Below are 16,877 nucleotides of genomic sequence, written 5' to 3' on the forward strand. Positions count from 1 at the left end.
ACATGCTTATTTCATCCAATTTTTCAATTCAAATTTTCAACGGAAAGAAAAACATGAAAAATTATCAAAAGGAGAGAATTCAGTGTGAATTGTTAATTATATAATCTTTAAAGATATGAACTAAAAGAAGCAAAGAAACTTGAAACAAAACTAAAATGACTAAAAAAAGTGAATTAGAAGAGATTTTGATCCAAAAGAGAACTTAAATAAAATTGGAGTAACTGGTAAAGTTGCTGCCATGTGACCAGGAGGTCACGGGTTCAAGCCTTGGAAACAGCCTCTGGGACATAGTTAGTTTTTTCCTATAAATAAAGGGGTTTTTATTTATTGTGATTGACCCCTAAAAGAATTCCTCAAGGGAAATAAAAAAGTCTCCCGTCTTCTCTCTTCATTCTTCTTCTCCACTCTATATTTCATAACATGTTACTAACATGAGCTTCTAATCTTTTAATTAAGTTAATACTATAGTAATACCTCGTGTGAGATTGACAAAGCCAAACTAATGGAGGTATATGTCCTACCTATCCATCGGGTAAAGTCATTTTTTAATTAATATGATTGTAGGGAAAAATGGTGAATCTTATAAGAAAAGGACCGTCTATATCATTGGAAAATTCAAATGCTTATCTTGTTCACTTTTAACTATTGTCAAATACTTTGTGACAAAGCACTGGTACGCTCACATCTTTTTGATGACTTAAGGTGTGACTTGTTTTATATATTGTATTAATTATTTGATTTATAAACAGTGAAAGACATTGGATCTTGAGATAAATAAAAAGGTTTGCTATGATTTGGGTTCAAGTCTCACCGATTTATGGCCTACAATGTGCTTATATGTATACGACGTCGATTTTGAATATAAACACATCATATTGATAATATAATGAACACTAAAGCAAAATAATTTGTTTTTGATGAAAGGTTATGAAATTCGTCCCATTGAATATGCTCCATTCCATGAAATGAATATGGTAGCAATATATGACAAGTCTAAAAGATGATAATTTGCTCCATTCCTGAAGTGAATGTGGTAGAAGTATATGATACATATGAAGATGGCAAAATAATTATTGTGATTATATGAATGTATATGGGCATAATAAAGTGTAATTACTTTGAGGTGTGATCTACTCTGAAAAATATGTTAGAGAAATATTTTGTACATCATATGTATGTCTCGATTTGCTCCTGAAGTAACAAAATTTCGAAAGAGGTTTTAAGCTATCAAAATTTGATAGACTTAAGGAACAATTATATTCTATTCCCAAGGAATGAGAATTTCAATTATTATAAGTATAAATCCATTTCCTAAGATGAATGTGACAGTATTTCGTAAAGCTTATTAATACAAATATGCACTTGATTGTGATGGTACAATAACTCACCTCCGGAAGAGGCAGAATAATTGAGAGGAGTTATTTAAAAATTTACTCCCAAAGTAGTAAATCCGAAAAAAAAAATTATTCATTTAATAAATAGTAAATCTGAAATTAGCAAAATCACATATCGTAGTAAACTTGGAGCAAATTTACTAGTACAAACAAGTTCATAAGTTGACATGAACAATTATGACATCCCAAAGATGTGCATATTGAGTTTTGGACATGTGATGAAGGATTAGAAGATTCTTCAAGAATTATTCATGTTGTTTGTTCTCATGATAAGTTGGTTGAACTTTGAGATTGAATTCCCTAAATCTAAAAAGTATAAAAGGTGAATATGGGTCTGTTTACCTATCATGTGATATATTTAACAGATTCATCAATTAGATGATTACATGTACATTTATTGTCAACCTTCAGTTGATATTCATAAAGTTGCTTGCTCAATAAAATTGAGTTAAGAGCATAATTCTCAAATTGTGTAATCAAGACAATTCATCTAGATAATGTTGGTTTGACATTCAATGCCTTCAAAAAATTAGCTAAATCATTGCCTATGAGAACAAAGTTCATGTATTGATTTGAAATATGACATATTTTATACAAAATTACTTGTATGCAACAAACCAATAAATTATGATTAATTTCCTCTCAAAGTTGGTTCAGGGTTAGGAACCATACTTTTTTCATCTAATAATTTTGATGTGTGGTATACGATTAATGAATATACCATGAGGCACAAAGATGGATTCCTCAAGGAAGATGGAGGATTTTATGTTAGTTTTCCCAACATAAGGGGGAGATTATAAGTAGCTATGAAGTATGTTAGGAATTATCATTATATCCTCATTCAAAAGATAATTCAAGTCAAATGCCAAAAGCATTTATTGACTCAAATTTAATCTCATATTTAAGCTGGAAGTGCACCTATTGTATATCCCTAAAGGACAAAGTCTACAGATACTTCAAGCTTGGTAGACCAATTGATTCCAAATGAAATAATCCTTAAAAAGAATAAAGAACAATTGATAATAATGAGGCAATATGCTCTTAAAGAGCCCATGACATAACACTTCATGAAACCTTATGAAGGGATCAGTTATCTTAAAATAATAAAGTGATGATATCTCAAAATGTTATGTCAGATTGTGAATCGATACCAAATGATATGTCATTGATACAACATTCGCGAAATATTGTAAAAATTTCTGAGGATCTGCATTTATTTAAATAGGGCACCGTAGAAATATTTAACAAGCGATATGAAAGAATGCATTTTGGTAAGCATAAAACTCATTTAATTTGCAGTCCAGACACTTGAATATGTCGCACATGAAATGTTGAATATTGTCACTTAATAAAATTTATATAAAAACCTTTTAAGGATTCAAAATATTTGAAGCATATAAAAGTTTTTGGAATACTTATTTATAATTCTTACATTGCATAAATTTATTACTTAAAAATTATTGAAATTCTTGGAGGGTTTTCAAAAGCAATAGATTATTTGCTGAAATGAGAAATATACCAAATTGGACTGGTTATGAAGTACCATATCTTAGTACAATTGGTGAACTAATATATCTTGTAAATACTACAATGCTTGTTGTAGCCTTATCGGTCAATTTGTTAACAAGGTATAGTTCTGCTCCAACTAGGAGATATTGGAATGAGATCAAACATATATTATGGTACCTAATAAGGACTATTGATAGGGACTTATTTTATTCTAAACATTGCAATCTCGATCTTGTTGGTTATGCTGATGTTGGAAATTTATTTGACCCACATAAAACTCAATCTCAAATAGGCTATGTGTTCATATGCGGTGGTACTGTCATATCTTGAAGATCTACCAAAGTAGTCTATTGTGGTAACTTCATTGAACCATGATGAGATAATAGCGATTCATGAAGTAAACCGATGTATGTGTGGCTGAGGTCCATGAAACATCTCATTCGAGAAAAATATGTTTTGAAATGTGACAAAGTACCTACAATTTTATCTGAATGTTAGAAACGTGCCGAGTATAACTTAAGGGAGGATCATGAAAGGAGATAGAACAAAAAATATTTTTCCAAAACATTTCTATACACATGAGTTATAAAAGAATGGTGATATTAACGTGCAACAGATTTGTTCAAGTGATTATGTGGCTGATTTATACACCAAATCTCTCCTAACTGTAACTTTTAAGAAGATGACGCACAAGATCAGGATATAAAAGCTTAAGGATATTCTCATTAGAGGGAGTTAATACACGATGTACTCTTTTTTCCTTATGATTGTCATACTGGATTTTCTTTGTAAGATTTTTAATAAGGTAGCCTATATGTGGATTATTAAAGAAGTGCATTCTTTTTTTTTTAATGAATTTTTTTCTAGTAAGATTTTAACGAGGCATATTATGTATCAATTAGACATTCAAGGAAGTTTTATAAATATATTGGCATATATAGTGAATGTCTATTTATAGAAAATTTAGAAACCCTAATTTTTGAGGCAAAATTAGTTATCCCCTGTAAATAAATAAAGAGTGGTTTTGGTGATTGTCCCTTAAAAGGATTTCTCAAGAGAAATAAAGTAGATTCTTCTCTTCTCTCCATTCTTTTTATTTGTTTTTTATTTCATAACAATAACTTCTTTTATTATATATTTTTGGATTCTTTGAACGTTTACTATCTTCTTACCAATTAGCGGGAGATCTTCATATTAAAAATGTTATATGTTAGATTTCATTTTATCTTTTTAATTTTTTTTAGTTAAACGTAATTATTGTTCAACACATATTTGACATATTAAGATTGTTTATTAACTTCATGATGTCATGGTAATGACTTGGGTGACGGTGATGTTAATTCTGTTGATAGGGAGGTTAGTGGTGGATTCAAAAAATAGAAGATATCCAAGGTGATTCAAACTAAAAAAGAGGAGTCTAGTACAAGCAAGGGCGAAGAGAAGTCAAGACTAAAAAAGAGGAGTCTAGTACAAGCAAGGGTGAAGAGAAGTCAAGAACTGGAGGTATAGTTACCAGAATACTATCAGGAATGAAGGATTCTTCTTCTATAAATAGGAGTAATTAAGAGAGAGAGATCACCTAAGGAAGAAGTATAGAGTTTAACGTCAGTATCAAGCAGCATTTGGCATGATTCTCAATCAAGTTTGCAAGTTTCCCCTTAAGAAGACGTTGGATATAGGAAGGAAGTGAGGACCTGCATTGTAATTTGATGAAGAGGTATGTTGTAAGTGTGTTATTCCTCTAATATATTTGTACGAAACTGGGATTGATTTGCTATTTCCTGAATTTTTAGAATTCAACTTTTTGATATGCTATAATGATTAGGGCATAGCCAACCTTTAAGTTTCAATTTTCCAACGATAAGACACGGAGTTTTCTTATGATTTAGTTTTGACTATTAGGTTCTTTGGGTTGTGAATACTGAAATGTAGGAGTAAAGATATTGAGAGCATTAGTGGAGTTACTGAATTAGCTGTCATTAGTTCTTTTTTCTCGTTCTCTGTTAAGTTTGTTTATGTGGCAAAAGTATATGAAAATAAGTGTCTGATTCTTCTTCACAGGTTTATTTTATGTATTGAGAACCTAAGATCATGCCTAATGATAAGGATTCTAATCCCAACTGAAGAACCAATACACTCCTTACTGTTATATTAATTGAAGATCCAACTTCTAATTCTTGAAATGTTATTTATCTAAATCTATTTCATGTGTTAAGGGTTGGATCTCAAGCCACAAATTCATTTATAATTATCTAACAAACAATTTTGGGGCTAATATGGTTATTTGGTTAATGTGAGGGATGGATCTTATTTGGTTACTCTTTTTATTTTCAATTCCATTTGCTTTCCCAGAAAAGAGCTAATATTTGGTATCTATCTTGTTGCAACTTAAATAGACCATCCACTACTGATAAGAAGACAAATTTGTATGGATAATGGTTTTGAGTATCGAATTGTTCAGTTTTATTTGTGAATATAATTTGTAAAGAGAATAGAAATAATGAATTTAGTTGTCGCAGAGGCACCAGTTGTAGATGTGATATTTTCTTTACTGAAGTTATGAAGCTCAAGTTGTATTAAAGTGGTGTGACTACTTTTAGAACATAATACGAATGAAAGGTGTGCAATAAAAAAACTTTTAGTGGAAATTCGCAATCAGAGTCTTTAATCTATGACTTGTACCTAGTTTTTTCCTATTATCAAATGCTCTATTAGGTCTAAACATTTTCACCCATTGATTGCAGGTGTGATTCTAGAAATTCTGCTTTGGAGTGGTTATAGTTCTCATTGAGACATTGACAATTCTATCGATGGTAAGCTTATGTAGAATCTTGTTGTCTTGAAGCACAAAATCTGAAGTAAATCTTGTTTGTGGTTGCTAGAATCAGTTTTTCTGGAAGTAAATCTTAGTGTTTGGTTCCCAATTTCCTCCACTTTTACTGCCTTAAGAACCTTCATTGACCCGAAGGTTTGCACCTATTTTTATGCATGATTATGTGAACCAAAATCCTCTTTTCTTCAGCCACTAGGTTGTTCATTCATGTTCATCCTAATTCGATTTGTTTGCATCTGATGTTTCTCATGTTTTTTCTAGGAATCATTTTTGTTCATTTTCTCAGATAAATATTGTGGTAGTGCGGAACACAGTTACAATGTTGAGAATCGCTTGGTCCGTTGATTCATTGTAATTTTTGATAGTTAATATTCTGCCATTGAAAGGTGGATCTCCACCATCTTCTCTGAGAGAACATTGCTGGCTACCAAAATTACAAAGTTATACAACCGTGACAACTTCTTTTGCTTATTTTGACAATTTTTCTTCGTATGAAAGTATTGGTACTTGACAGTGATTTGCTACATTCACTTTATAAACTGTAAAAATTTATTGTAAATTGAGTTTTGAAACATTATTACCATTAAAGCATCATTACAACATCAAATTTATGTACTGATAGCATTAGCATGCTAGTTCCATGAAGACAAGGTAAATGGACTTAGGGTATCCTATGAGATTTATAAGTGCCCATCCTCACACCTTAGATTTTAGAATCAATCATTTACCAAGTCATCAACCACCACCTTTTAGGACCTTTAGAAGGTTCCATAAACTATGTTATTTAGCATCTTCTCCTGTTTGTTAAGATATTTATTCCTGATTATTAATATATTTATAGTTCTATCTAGTGTCTAAATTGGACATTGATATGGTAATTAGGATATAGAGTTACTTTCTACAAAATTATATGTCATTCTTAAATCATAAGGGTGATTCACACTGAAAATTTATTTTGAAGCGTATATGTTTTTTCTATGACACTGTTCTGAAGTACTTTACTATCAGCATCTCTGGTGTTTAGGTTGTCCTAATTTTTTCCTGAATAATTTGTGTCTTGGGTTTCAGGAAATAGATAACTTGATCTATGAAGGAATTCTTTAATATATACTTCCTCGTCTTTATAAGTGGCATTTGTGCTTTGGATTTTAAGCTGCAGATTATAGATTCCTCAAATTTTCCATGGGACTATGGAATTCTATACGATCCATGAAACCATTGACATACATATTGTATGTGACCATTGGAAACCAATCTTAAAGAAATTGCCTAACAGAGAATCGGATTTGGTTCTGACTCTTTTCAGGTAACCTAAACGAGATTAAGACTATGGAGCCCACAAAGTATTAACTTGGTAAGTGATGTCTTCTGGCAAAATATTATAACTTGAATGAAAGCTTTCCTTTATTTCCATTGTTTCTTGTGCTTAGTGTTGTTGGAGCATCATGAATGCCTATGTTGTAAGAGCCACTAGTTAATGTACAAGACTATAAACATGTAGATAGCAATGAGCCCTGTTCTTTCAGGCAAATAACCAATTTAGGGCATTTGTAAATAGCTTCTGTTAGCTATATAAGAGATACTTTTGACTGGAGATTTTTAGAGTTTCTGTGCCATGGATGCCCAAAATTTCAGCTGCCATTAGTGTTTTACTTGAGCATTAAGTGCTCTGAATTAAATCCTAATTTGATGGGTATTCTTGTTTCACTTGTGCTGGGAATCAACTTGCAAAGTTATCACATACAATTTACTTACTAGTTGCAATTGTGTGAGCTAGACTACTCGTAATATTATTGACATCAGAGTCTGTATGATTTGTCATTGTATATTTCAATTTTTGATAAACTATCCCAGTATGTTATTTATTTTGTTTCAGTTATCGCACTATTTTGTTGTTGTTTTTGGTCCCTTCTTATAGACTTGTTATATTTTCTTCACTATTTACTTCTTTTTTGTACCTAGATCTGTCGTACTTAAGTTGAGGGTCTTCAATAATAGCCTCTCTACCTCCACTAGGTAGTGGTAAGGTTTGCGTACACTCTGCCCTCCCCAGACCTCACTTGTGGGATTTCATAGGGCTTCTTATTGTTGTTGTACTACAATATCTGTATGTCTAGCTTTCCTAACAAAGGAAGGCACAAAACTTGACACAAACCTTTCTCAAAAGAAAAATAGATAAAGAAAATTTGATGTCTATTTTAACTTACTTTGAAGGACTTTCTCAGTCTACAGCAGATAACTGTGCATGTATGCAATTCGTTATGATGTTTCTCTCATTTTTATAATTTCTATTTGCTTCATGTTGTAGAGTGAATTTTAGTTTAATTTTTTGTACGTCATTAACTTATTTCTTTTTTCATTCTCAGGTGCAAGTTGCCCCTCAAGAAATACAAATGAATCTCTTTCGATTGGACAATTATCTTACATGTGTGAACAGATAGTTGCAAATCTAAAAACACTAAAAGCCTGTCAACTATAATTATTTTTCTTCTGGCGAGGAAGATCCTTTTAGAAAACTTAGTCTTCTATAGGTAATGCTGCAAGAACTGTTATGTAAGTTTTTATTCTTATCCTCTCATACCAATAATCAATTAATGAATTCCATTGCATCATTGCTCAGATGATAGAAAGTATTTGTTTAATCCAAAAGTTAAATAAGCTCTGTTCAGTGAGCATATTTTATTTGAGATTAGTCACTTCTATCCTTCCAACAATAGTTCAGAAAGCTTCTCACTATCCAGGGAAGTAGGTCCTTATTCAAGAACCTCAGAAACTTAAACTACAAAGCTTCGAGTTGTAAAGGAAAATCTACAGATGCTGGGAGCAGATGAGTTGCAGAAGCATGGAAACCATGCCCCATACATTTGGTTCTACTGGCTATCTTTCGGTTCTTGATTTTGTTGATGATTCAGCAAAAGTCGCAAAATCATCACATAGTAAAATCCCTAGAATTGATAAATTTGGATGCAAGTGGGAGGCTTCATTTTTTATGTAATGCTTGGATGGATCCTAAAATTAAGAAAGTGAAGAAGAAAGAGAAATCTGGTTGAAAGCGTTTTGTGTATGATTGATCCTAATGAGGTACTTATCCCTTTACTTTAAATGTGGTTGCGTGTATAGTTAGTTAAAACTAAGTGCATATCTGTAGTTAAACACAACTTACCAGAGCTTGACTTAAAGCATATTGGCATTAAACTTGAACCTCTTAAATCACAATTATAACTAATGAATGGTAGAAACATCTTAATCAAGATTAGGAGTCCACTGAAGTTTGTCCAGTTAATATTATAAACTAGGTTGTATATAATTTTCATACATTTTTGACATTACTAAGATTTAGGATTTCATCCGATACATGTTAGGAAATGATGATCCTGAGAAACTTGAGTTTGTCTAAGGTTATTTAAGTTGAATTACGTTTCAGCCATTATATGAAGAAGTGTCCTTTTCAATTATTGTTTATGTTATCAAATGGTGAAATTGACCATCTTTTACCAAGGCTTAGAGAATATAACCTTTAGAAGTTGTACCAAAGTGTGTTGTATTTGTTAATAATCATCGTTTGAATTTTCCATGCTTCATAGTAAAAGTTTTGTTGGTGTAGGATGATATTGTGCTTTAGAACCATGACTTAGTGACAAACTTAATGATTCTTTTGGTGCACTTGTATGGTTTGATTTTGTCATCTAAATATGACCCCATAACTGCTCATGACATGAAGCTTAAGAATCTGCTTCAATGTTGTATTGCATGGACTATGACAATACATTTATTAATTTTTTTTTTTGACTTTCATGACTATTGAGAATTCATGGCTCATTCTCTGATCTCTTTTTCCTTTGTTTTCATAAACAAATATGGGAGTTTATCTTGATTCTCAACATGATACTAGATGCCATGACTACGATTGAAATATGCATTTTCTCTTCATTCATTTCTTGGTAATCTCTCGAAATACATATGTCAAATAAAAAGCAAAAGAGAGGCGAGAAGAAATAGCGAGCATTCTACCATAATCTTCTTTCAATTTCCTACTATGAAACATCCTGCTTCTTTGTAACACCCCACATTTTTGGTCCCTGAAAATTTCTTAATCTTTGAAGATACTGTCCTCACTATGACTCACCCTGTGAGTTGTAGGGTGTCATTACGGGTCATAGGGTGACCACTGGAGTTTGCCCTTGATTTTTACTATGATGACGATTGGCCCCTCGAGAGTCACAAAGACTCATTACTAGTCATGTTGTTCAAGTTGTTTGGTGTCCAATGTTTGTCCAAATGGTTTTTGTATTGGCTAGTAGACCCTATGAGTCATAGGATCTCATTATGAGCCGTAGGGTCAATAATGTGTGAGCCCAAGGACACTGTCCAACCTACGAATGGATGATATGAATCGTAGGGTGACCCTACAGGTCATGAGGTCACCCATAATGATTGGACAACAAATTTCAACAATTTTCATTAAGGGCACTTTGGACATTTCTCCTTTTCCCCAAATCATAACCTATGACTTAAATCCCCCTTAAATCCCCTTTAAGTGTCGTTATCGCTCTATAAACAATTGAAATAGCTTCTCAAACACTCTCTCAAACTCTCTAGATTCTCTCAATCAAGATACTTAGGGTTTCCAAGAAGTTGATCAATTAGAGCTCCCATGAAAAAATTCTCTTCATAACTCTTCATATTTCAGGCATGTTACTCTTCTCCAGTTCTTATTTTATGAAAAACATGTGTTTTACATGGTTAAATTTTATGATTTTGAATGTTGGTTTTGATGTGGTTGAAGGTTTTGGAATGATTGATCTTTGAATTGCTTTCCCATGATTTTTATAAGTTCGCGATTTTACTTGAACATTTTGAACCAATGGGGTGCATGGGTGTGGGAATTGAAATAGAGGTGGAGATATTCCTCTAAATTGGTGTTTTGAGACTAGAATTGATTTTGAATAATTATTTTACCTCAACGCTCTTGTGTAAATGGTTTTAAATTGTGAAATTATCACTTGGTTTGACTTACTCACCTACGTTATTGCATTGCATAAATGGTGAAACAATGAACATAGATTTTAAAGGTCTTGTTGGCTATAGTTGATTTAATGAACAAATTGGGTCGAGACATTCTCCCAAGTTAATGTGATTGTTATGGCATTGAAATTAACTTGCAAGTGTAAGGGTATAATGATACCCATTATGTGCGTTAGCGATTGATTTATTGGTTACTAAATGGGTTATGTGAAACCTATTTTAAATTGAGCTTAATGGGGCTTATATAGCTAAACCGTGAAGGTGTGAGTTTTGGATGACTTAGACTCAAAGATTTTTTTACCGATATAAGGTCTTGATGGCATGTATGCATAGTCCACACTATTGATATATTTGTTTCTTGGACTGATGTAGGGTTGGGGCATTGCCTGGTCTTCCTTGATACCTCCAATTCATATGGCTAACATACACTGGGGCCCTTTTAGCAGGGGAAGCTGAACTCATATAGCCCATTGGTGTCTGTTTATGACGATTGAGATACATAGTCCATGATAATGCCTTACTTCATGCTAAGCCTTGTTCCCTATCCCGACATGTTATTTATTTATGTATATGATGATGTTCTCATGGTTTTGAATTAGATTTGACTTGGCATTATTTTATCCCCTATTCCTGAGTAATATGCTAGTGCTCAACTAATTAACCATCTCTAGATGTTGTATCCCCATGCGATGTTGGCACTAAAGATACTTCTACTTTTTCTGTGCAATGTTAGGTGGATCAACTCGGTTCATCGGTTATGTTTAGTGAACTAATGAGTTTCTATTCTCTCAAAGACTTGGTCATTTCATCTATTTCCTTTCATAAACTAGACTTGAAGAGTTTACTAACATTGTCATTGTCATTGTCAAAGTTGAGGGCATATGACCAAGATTATTTTTCAAATTTGTAGAGGCTTTGTGGATATTACTGTGGTTGGGTATTGATTTTGACATTCTTAGATGTCCTTGATTTTATTATTTTTCTATCTTATTATATGTTCGAATTTCAGATGCTACTAGTTGTGTTATATTCTGTGTTCCAGGCAACAGGGTAGTCTCCGATCCTCGGTGGACTTGTGATACCCATCACGGTTAGGCCCTGGTTTGAGTCGTGTCAAATTTAGTATCAGAGCCTAGGTTTGGTATCATTTGGGTGTCCACAAAGCTGTGTCAAGTAGAGTTTCTTTTATGAGTATATAATATGCCACACTTATAAGAGAGAGACTGGGAGGCATTTATGAATGTTTCCCTTTCTTGTAATCTACTTTTGGGATGTAGAGTCTAGGGTGTTGAAATCTCTTTTAATTCTTATTTATTTGCCTTTCAGATCATGTCTCCCAGAAGATCTGATGCTCATGGAAACTCCTTTATCTCGCTTCAGGATAATATGGATAGGACTCATCCTATTTATCGAGTTCAAACCCGATCTAGGGTTGGTACTTCTGATTTCATTCATGGAGTTCCACTGATCATCGGTGATTTTTCCCTTGCTAGTGGCATCCCTAGTCAGTCACCTCCAGGAGATATTACTAATATTGAGTTCCACTGTTCTATTCATCTGTTGACCTAGCTGGCGACCACTCAATCATGAGAGTTGAGTCCTGCTAGAGTCGCTATAAGTTCTTCTTAGTCCACAAGAGTTAGCTAGTTTATAAGGTTGAACCCTTTGGTTTTCACTGGTACTAGGGTTGAGGAAGATCTTTAGGGGATCATAAATGAGATGGAGAAGATTTTTCATATGATGTATGCTATTGATATGGAAGGTGTGGATTTCTCTCCATATCAATAGAAGGATATGGCATATCAGTGGTATGAAAAGTGGGATTAGTCTAGGGGTGATGAGGCTATGTCAGTTTTGTGGGATGATTTTTCAAGTGCCTTTCTGGATAGCTTATTTCCTTAAGAAATGAGGAAGGCAAAATCAGAGAAGTCCATAAATCTAAAATAGGGTAGGATGATGGTAAAAGAGTATGCCCTAAAATTTCATTAATTTTCCCATTATTCTCTTGAGCTAGTGTCGAGCATGACAACTAAGATAAAGAAGTTTGCTTTGGGTATGTCTTAAGACTTGGTCTTGGAATGCTAGACCGCCTTACTAATAGTGACATGGACATTTTGAGAATTGTGGTGTATATGCAATAGATCAGGGAGGAAAAGAAGAAGAAACAGAGATGGGGAAAAGGTAGAGTAAGATGTTTTATTGTTCAGATTAGGTTAGAGGTCAGAAGCAGAGTGGTAAAGATGGGGGAAGATGGGAAGAAGTAAGGCAATTCTGGTACCTATGTTATGGCTAGTTCTCCATATCCTAAGCCGTCTAGTGATTGCCATTTTCAAAGTAACAGCGGGTTAGAGGCACAAGGTGCCTAATCTCAGGCCAGTGGGGCCCAGTCAGCTCTATCCCATCTTTTTTATAGATTTTATGGATAGTTGGACCATGAGTTTTATGACAAGGGGGGAATAAGTATTTTAGATGTTGCTAACCTATCTATATTCATAGGAGTTATCTTTCAGGCGATGTTGTTACTGGGGATAATAAGGTCTCGATTGCCGCTTCTTCAGCTCCTGTACCAAAGAGTGATATTTTTGACTCTAGCACTAGTCAAAATCGTCTGTATGCTATTGTTACCCAATAGGATTTGTAGGCATCTTCTGATGTTGTTACTAGTACACTAAAACTTTTCTCTCGTGATGTATGTTGTTTGCTTGACATCGGGTCTACCCTTTCTTATGTGACCTCTTATGTGGCTTTTCATTTTGATTTTTGTCCCGAGTGTATTCTTGATCCTTTTTTCGTGTCTACCTCAGTGGATGACTCTGTTGTGGATAAAAAGGTGTATAGGGATTGTATGGTGTTTATCTGTGGTAGGGTGACCTTAGTAGACTTGATAGATTAGATATGGTTGATTTTAATATTATTCTGGGGATGGATTGGCTCTATTTATGCTATGCATCTCTTGACTGTAGGATCCGAAAGATCAGTTTCTAATTCCCGAATGAACCGTTGATTGAGTAGGAAGGTAGTTCCTTAGTGCCCAAAGGAAGGGTGATTTCTTATCTTAGAGCTTGAAAATTAATTTCCAAGGGGTATCTTTATCATTTGGTCTAAGTTAAAGATTATAACTCAGATGGTCCTTCCTTAATGTCCGTTCCCATGGTTAATAAGTTTTCTGAAGTTTTCTTCAATGATTTTCCTAGAGTTACTCTCGATAGGGTAATAGATTTTGGTATTGATCTCCTATCAGACACTCATCCTATCTCTATCCCTCTTTATAAAATGGCTCCAGCAGAGTTGAGAGAACTTAAGGAGCAGTTGAAAAATCTTCTAGTGTTTCTCTATAGGATTCACCAGTTTTCTTCATGCGTAAGACGGATGGTCCCTTCGGTTGTGTATAGATTATCGCCAATTGTATAGAGTGACTGTGAAGAATAAGTATCCGCTTCCTAGGATTGATGATCTCTTTGATCAGCTTTAGGATGCTAAGTACTTTTCTAATATTGATCTTCGGTTTGGATACCATCAGTTGAAGAATAGGGATGTGGATATCCCTAAGACAACTTTCCAAACCTGGTATGTTCATTTTGATTTTTTTGTGATGTTCTTTGGTTTGACTAATGGCCCGATGGGATTCATGGATTTTATGAACCGGGTCTTCTTTCCGTTCCTGAATTTGTTCATAATTTTTTTATTGAAGATATTTTTGTGTATTCCAAGAGTGAGGTAGATCATACTGATCACCTTCACATAGTGTTAAGACCCTTAAGAATCAACGCTTGTATGTGAAGTTCTCAAAGTGTGAGTTCTGGCTGAATGCTGTGACCTATTTGGGTCATGTTGTATCCAGTGAAGGAATCATGGTGGATCCACAAAATGTTGCGGTGGTTAAGAAATGGCCTAAACGCATGACTCCAATAGATATTTAAAGCTTCTTGGGTTTAGCCGGTTATTATAGAATGTTTGTGGAAAGTTTCTCTTCTATTGATGCCCCATTGGCTAAGTTGACTCAGAAAAAGCTGATGTTTATGTGGTCTAATGCTTGTGAGGGTAGTTTTGAGAAGTTGAAGGATAAGTTAACTTTGGCTCCAATTTTGACTCTACCTGAGGGTACCGATGACTTTGTTGTTTGTTGTGATGCATCCCGTCTGGGACTGGATTGTGTGTTGATGCAGCATAGTAAGGTGGTTGTATATACTTCTAGGAAGTTGAAGGTGCTTGAGAAAAATTACCTGATTAAGCATTATTATTTGTATGGAGTTCATGTTGACATCTTCTCAAACCATAATAGTTTACAATATGTGTTCACCCAGAAGAATTTGAATCTCAGGCAGATGAGATGGCTTGAGTTGCTCAAGGACTATGACATGAGTCTTTATTATTATCTAAGTACGGCTAACATGATTGTTGATGCTTTTACTTGGTTATCTATGGGAAACTTGTCTCATGTTGATGAGGAGAAGCGTGGCTTGGTGAAAGATATTCCATGTTTAGCTAATCTTGGAGTTTATTTTTTGGACTCTAAGGATGGTGGTGTGATTGTTCAACAGGTGATAAAGTCATCTCTTGGTACTAAGGTGAAAGAGAAACAGATCTTGGACCCTATTTTGATGTAGATCAAGGATGATGTGGGTCACCAGAAGGTTATGACTTTTGAGATTCGTGGTGATGGTATCTTGAGGTACCAAGGTAGAATATGTGTTCCCAATGTAGATGGGTAAGAGGGAATCTTGTCTGAAGCTCATGAGTCGAGATACACTGTTCATCCTAGTTCGATGAAGATGTACCGTGAATTGAAGAAGATCTATTGGTGGAATAACATGTGTTGACACCTAATTTTTGCCCCCTACGACTAAATTTAACCTTGGATTTCTTCAAATTTAAATAAAAGTGAAATATATATTTCATCCGGATAAATGTGCTCTAAAATATTTATTTAGGTTAATTTTATCATTTAAGTGATGATTATATATTTTCGTATTCATATATATGAGATTGTATAAATTTCTTTACTTGAATTAATATTTTTATCAAAATTTGCGCTTTTACGGAGATAAGTTTGAAAATTAATTCGAATGGATAAAGTCTTGATTTAATTATAATTTACTCTCAAAAATAATTTATTTGGATAAATATGTGTTTGATTTTATTAAATAAAAAAGCTCGGGATTAAAAGAAGTATTAATTCGTATCAAATTTCAATTTAATTTAGCCAATCTATTAGATTTAGCCATAATTGAAATCAAATTGACTATAATTGCAATGCAATCCGTCAATTGATTTTTAATTTGGTCAAAATTAAATAAATTTGGCTAAATTTTAAATCCCAATTGGGGTTATATTTTAAATAACCCCCAAATTCCCAAAAACTCTCATAACTTTTACCCAATTCCCACAAAAAATAATTTTAAAGTTATACTAGATTGTACAAATCCCCCTCAACTTTGTCCTTTTTTTAATTTTTAAATTCAAAAATTGTACTACATTGTACAATTTTTCCCTCAACTTTGTCCTTTTTTTAATTTTGAAATTCAAAAATTGTACTACATTGTACAATTTCCCCTCAATCTTGTCCTTTTTTCAAATTCAAATTTTAAAATTCAAAAATTGTACTACATTGTACAATTTCCTACTCAACCTCGTCCCTTTTTTAATTTTGAAATTCAAAAATTTTACTATATTGTATAATTTCCCCTCATCTTATCTTTAATTCTTAAAATTAACCTTAAATTCTCTCTCCCATATTGGTGGATGAAAGGAATTGAATTCCCAGCCTTTCCTATAAATACTATCACTATTTTGGTAGAAAGTCCGAGTCTCAAGGTTGGAAAAAAAGCTTTGAGCAAAGAGGAATTTTTATTTTAGTAAAAAATACTCTTTTTCCAAGAAATTCGTGGCCTACTCGAAGTTATCGAGTTGAATGCTTTCCGGTGGAGATCACGACTCCGAAGAAAGCTTGTAGTTCCATTTTGCTGCCCAAAAAGGGTAGACACACCTTTCCCTTTTCTTAGTTGTATTATCATTTTCTTCTTCAAAGTTCGTAGTTATAATTTTGTTTGCTAGGATTGTTTGATGTAGACGGCCTTGAAGGCCATAGGACGTTGTGGCCTCGATATTATGATTAT

The 16,877-nt window shown here is 33.5% G+C and overlaps 1 long non-coding RNA gene across 1 annotated transcript; it reads left to right on the forward strand.

The window, feature by feature from the left end:
* The first annotated feature begins 3,875 nt into the window (after window positions 1-3,875).
* Window positions 3,876-8,357, forward strand: LOC124886392. The gene is made up of 5 exons (XR_007043501.1): window positions 3,876-3,968; window positions 4,256-4,620; window positions 5,648-5,716; window positions 7,043-7,090; window positions 8,103-8,357. It is a non-coding gene; the product is annotated as an uncharacterized LOC124886392 (long non-coding RNA).
* The last annotated feature ends 8,520 nt before the right edge of the window (window positions 8,358-16,877 follow it).

The sequence above is a fragment of the Capsicum annuum genome, chromosome 8, assembly GCF_002878395.1.
Source record: "Capsicum annuum cultivar UCD-10X-F1 chromosome 8, UCD10Xv1.1, whole genome shotgun sequence".
NCBI classification, from domain to species: domain Eukaryota; kingdom Viridiplantae; phylum Streptophyta; class Magnoliopsida; order Solanales; family Solanaceae; genus Capsicum; species Capsicum annuum.